The following is a 5,000-nucleotide window of genomic DNA, read 5'->3' on the forward strand; positions in this document are numbered from 1 at the left end:
ATTAAGCTGGCATCTCTTTCATTATTTCCTAATGATAATAATGATGATTAATAATGTAAATAAATTATAGTTTAAAATATTGAGGTTAAAAAAAAAAAATGAAAATTCATTGATGTTTTATTAAAGAACAAATTTCATTATTTGTATCAATGGGATTTTTGTATGTTCACATTCTTTACCATATTTTCAATATTACACTCTTTTACTCTCTTTTACTTGTTTCAGTCATTTGACTGCGGCCATGCTAGAGCACCGCCTTTAGTCGAGCAAATCGACTCCAGGAATTATTCTTTGTAAGCCTAGTACTTATTCTATCGGTTCGCTTTTGCCGAACCGCTAAGTTACGGGGACGTAAACACACCAGCATCGGTTGTCAAGCGATGTTTGTTGGGCGGGGGGGGGGGCAAACACAGACACAAACATATACACACATACATACATATATATATACATATATACGACTGGCTTAGATGTCGCTACTCTTATGTTATGCTGCAAATTAGTAATACAGAAACTCGTCGAGGGCCGCACAACAACATGTCGAGGGCCGCAGGTTGCCCATGCATGTTATAAACAATGGCTACTGTTGTGTGTGTTATCATTTTTGTGAATGAGTTCAAATTCCGCCGAAGTCGACTTTGCTTTTCATGAAAACAATGTACCAGTTGTGTACTCGGATCAACGAAATCGACTAGCCCCCACCTCCACCAAACTTCAGGCCTTGTCCCCATAATAGAAAGGTTATTGCTGTTGTGAGTTAGGGGGGAAGCTGGGTAGAATCGTTTGAGCATTGGATAAAATGTTTTTCGATATTTCTTCCCGACTCATCAAGTCCCGAGTTCGAATCACGCCAAGGTCAAACTTTGCTGTCTTTCATCTCTCCGGGTTCGATAAAATAAAGTACCAATGGAGTAATGTCGTCGATGTAAAAGACTTTTAAGGTGTCCCATCAAAAATTGCCGGCCTAGTTCCGAAATTTGAAAGAAGTCCTACTGTTGTAAATGACACCTTTATATGATGACGACGACGACGACGATGAATGATGATTATGATGATGATGATGATGATGATGATGACAGTTCTGATGATGATGGAGATGATGAAGACAACGACGACGAGGACGATGACGACGATGATGATGATGATGATGATGACGACGGCGACGACGACGACGACGACGATGATGATGATGATGGTTGTGAATATGATGACAGAAAGGTGAAGTCAAAAATACTGTCCAGTGTTAGTAGTTTAGTAGTAGTAGGGGTGGTGGTGGTAGCAGTAGTAGTAGTAGTAGTAGTAGTAGTAGTAGTAGTGGTGGCAGCCGCAGCAGCAGTAGTAATAATGGTGACAAAGGTGATATTGTTCGTAGTGACAGTGGCATAACGGTTTCGTTGGTGTTGACAGTAGTGGAGGTCACGGGCGTGGTTGAGTCAGTGGTGGTAACGGTGTTGGTGCTGGTGCTTGCGGTGCTGGATGTTTGTTGCTGTTGTTGTTGTTGCTGTTGTTGGTGGTGGTGGCGGCGGCGGCGGGGACGCAGTTGGTGATTGATGGATCGTGGTGGTCGTGTTGTTGCTGTTATTGTCGTAGTAGTGGTGGTGGTGGTGGTGGTAGAGTTTGTAGTGGTTGACAGTGTTGATTAATAGACGATTGTAGTAGAGGTGTTGATGGTAGAGGTGTTCTGGCGATAGTGTTGCTGGTGTTGGCGGTTAGTGGCGCTTGTAGTTTGTAGTGGTGGTGGTAGTGGTGGTAGCGGTGTTGAGGGCTATTTTTGTGGATAGCAAAGTGTAGGGTTGGTGGTATTGGTGGTTGTAGATGTGGTGGTGTGGTGGAGTTTGTAGTAGTGTTACCAGTAAAGCAGAACTACTACTACTACTACTACTACTACTACTACTACTACTACTACTACTACTAGTAGTAGTAGTAGTAGTAGTAGTAGCGATAGCAGTGGTGGTGTTAGTAGTATTGGTAGTAGCAAAAGAGGTAAGGGTGGTAGAAGTGGAGGCGAAGGTGGTGCAGATATTCATCGTTGTTGTTAGTCTTGTTGTTGTTGTTGTTTAGCCTCCAGATCGAGCAGGCCAATGATCAAAGACATGCCAACCGTGACCATCTTGTCTCTTTCTTATATAACGTGTTCTCTTCTGTAAACATGTAGGGTTGCGACTTGAGGGTGATTTGGTCTCTATTTCTAGCAAGTCAACCGACCATGCAGAGGCACTTTCGGTAGTGCTGGTCGCATTAATTCTAGTAGTCGTAGTAAAATAACTAGTAGTAGTAGTAGTAATGGTAGTTGTAGTAGTATTATTATTATTATTATTATTATTATTATTAGTAGTAGTAGTAGTAGTAGTAGTAGTAATAGTAGAGCTGCTAGTGCTGGTAGTAGTTGTAGTAATAGTAGTTATAGTAGCAGTACTAATAGAAGTTGCAGCGGTGGTAGTAGTAGAGGTGGTGGTGGCGGTGGTAGTAGTAGTAGTTTTAATAACAGTAGTAGTAGTTTTAGTAGTAGTAGTAGTAGTAGTAGTAGTAGTAAACTGTCGAAAGTGCAATGAGTGTGAAACAAAAGACGGAGAGGATGATGGGTGAACTGTTGGGTGGGTAGGTGGGGGGTGGGGTGAGTGGATGTGAATGATTGAAAAGGGTGAGGGGTGGGGTACAAAATCTGGAGGTTGGAGTCAGAAGAAAGAATGGAAGCCAGAAGAAGAGAAGTAGCATGAGGAGGAGGAGGAGGAGGAGGTTAAAGATGAAGAAATTGTAGGAAAAGATTGCAGTGTGTGTGTGTGTGTGTGTAAATGTGTGTGTATGTGTTTGTATAAGTGTGTCTGCGTGTGTACTTGTCTGTATGTATGTGAGAGTGTGTGTATGTATGTGTTTGTGTATATGTGTATGTATATTTTATTATGTGTGCGTGTGTGTGTGTGTAAGTGTGTGTGTGTAAGTGTGTGTGTGTATGTGTGTAAGTGTGTGTGTGTGTGTACGTGTCTGGATGTAAGTAAGAGTGTGTGTATGTCTGTATGTGTCAGTCTCTGTCTGTGTATATGTGTATACGTGTATATATATTTTATTGTGTGTGCGTGTGTTTGTGTATGTGTGAGTGTACGTGTGCATTTTATTCTGTGCGTGTATGTGCGTGTAAGTGTGTGTGTGTGTGTGTATGTGTGTGTGTCTGTATGTATGTGAGAGTGTGTGTATGTGTCATTGTGTTTCCGTGTGTCAATATATGTGTGTGTGTGTGTGTGCGTGCGTGTACGTGTACGTACGCGCATGCGCATTTCATTGTCTCGATATCTATCTGTGTGTATGCATGTGTTTGTGTATGCATATCTGTATGCCTGTATACGTATGAAATTGTGTGTGTGTGTGTGTGTGTGTGTATTTGTGTTGTGCTGTATATGTATATGTATATATATATATATATATATATATATATATATATACATGTATATATATATACATATACATGTATATGTATATATATATACAGTGTGTGTGTATAATAGTAAAAACGGGTTGTGGTCCAGTGAACAGAAGCGGTGGGGGAGGAGGAAGAGGAGGAGCAAAAATGGGAGGTGGAAGTGGAGGTTAACAGTGTTTCCTCCCTTCTTTTTCCCCTCCTTACCCTCTCTCTCTCTCTCTCCTCTCCTACTCCCCTCAGTCTTCACCTCACCATCCTTCTCCCCCATTTTCACCTTCTCTTTCCCCCCTGCCGCCGCCCCCACTCTCCACACACCCATTCCTCTTTTGTCCCCCCACACATCTGTCTGGGTGATTTGTGTGACTGCGCAGTATGTCGTGTGACGACTGACGTGTGTCGTGTGCCATGTGCCGCGTGCCGCATGTATGTTAATCAGGGCTTTCAATTGGGACAGTCAGGTGATTAGAACTGTGTGATAGAGAAGGATGAGCCAGATGGGAGAGAGATATACATACGTACGTACGTATGTATGTACGTACGTACGTATGTATGTATGTATGTATGTATGTATGTATGTATGTATGTATGTATGTATGTATGCATGTATGTATGCATGCATGTATGTATGTACGTACGTACGTATGTATGTATGTGTGTGTGTATGTATGTATTATGTATGTATGCATGCATGTATGTTTGTATGTATGTATGTATTTATGTGTGTATGCATATATTTGTGTGTGCGTATATATATATATATATATATATATATATATATATATATATATATATATATATATATATATATATATATATATACATATATATATTGGACTATATCAGGTGGAGGAGAAGAGCCATGCAAGGAACGTGAAGAGAGCACAGCATAAAGACGGAAAGTCATGGTGGTGCTCCAGCATGACCGCAGCCACTTGGCTGAAACGCATAATTAAATAAATAAATAAATAAACATATGTGAGTGTGTGTGTGTATACATACATACATTTTTTTATGTCTCCTTTTCTTCAGGAATAGCTTGATGTATTGGTGAACATTCAAGAACGGCGTTGGAGAGCATTAAGAATTAAGTTATAGTCGGGAAAATATTTGCTGAGATGGAGAAGTGGAAGATATTTGAATATTGGAAAAGATTTACCTGTATCATAATGGTTCGCACCGAGTATCGAAATGCTGTCATTCTAACTGCTGACCAATGCTCTGTAAACTCTATAAAAGCTGTAAGACGTAACAAGGACAACATGAAAACCAAGTTCCCCCAAACTATGGTAGTCTTTGAGTGTGTCCAGTGAGAGTGAAAATGCGAAGAGTATAAAGTTCGAACGGAGTTGTGGTAAGGTGGTTCAGAAGAGGTGACAATGGTCTGAGAAGAGTGTTAGAAAAGGAGATAAGAATCTAAGAAAGGAGGTGGTTCAGTCAGGTAGGATCAAACTGAGAGGGGAAAAAAAATGGAAGTGTTATTGACGTTTCGAGCCTACGCTCTTCTATAGATAAGAAAGAATAGAGAAAGGATAATAGGAATACTGTTATGAGTGACAAGAAAATCACCAACGCGGCAAATTTCGTA

The sequence above is a fragment of the Octopus bimaculoides genome, chromosome 16 (genome assembly GCF_046866305.1).
Source record: "Octopus bimaculoides isolate indiv1 chromosome 16, ASM4686630v1, whole genome shotgun sequence".
Taxonomy (NCBI): Eukaryota; Metazoa; Mollusca; class Cephalopoda; order Octopoda; family Octopodidae; genus Octopus; species Octopus bimaculoides.